This window comes from Penaeus monodon, chromosome 15 (assembly GCF_015228065.2).
Source record: "Penaeus monodon isolate SGIC_2016 chromosome 15, NSTDA_Pmon_1, whole genome shotgun sequence".
In the NCBI taxonomy this organism is placed as follows: domain Eukaryota; kingdom Metazoa; phylum Arthropoda; class Malacostraca; order Decapoda; family Penaeidae; genus Penaeus; species Penaeus monodon.
In genome coordinates this window covers 39,028,220-39,028,558 of record NC_051400.1, presented here as the reverse complement: position 1 = coordinate 39,028,558, position 339 = coordinate 39,028,220, and the positions used below count along the sequence as shown (strand labels likewise).

The window sequence follows — 339 nt, the reverse complement described above, 5'->3', positions numbered from 1 at the left end:
AACTGTCCAGTTTGAATATCTACTGGGGATAGACGCATTGATCGATAAGGGAAATAGCTAATCTTTTGAATTCAGTTTCCGTCTATATAATTTAATTGCATATTTAGTCTTCGTTCATTCATAATGCATTTGGCGAAAGCCTTAATACAATCTGATACTGTGACTATTCCCATGTTTTTATTCACTCCTTGCCAGCTATAGGAATAAATCCAGTCTAAAACGTATCCTGAATTCAGCGTAGACGAAATAGAAATGCTTTAAGGACTAGATATTGATATACCTTTCTGATATCAAATTATATTGTTCAAGGAGTATCTGGTTGGTCGTAGGTAAAAATGC

General features: G+C 34.2%; 1 protein-coding gene across 1 annotated transcript in view; it reads left to right on the top strand.

Moving 5' to 3' along the window:
- LOC119582172 overlaps positions 1 to 339 on the top strand; it is a 4,919-nt gene that overhangs the window by 3,740 nt on the left and 840 nt on the right. The gene's annotated exons all lie outside the window — the stretch shown is intronic.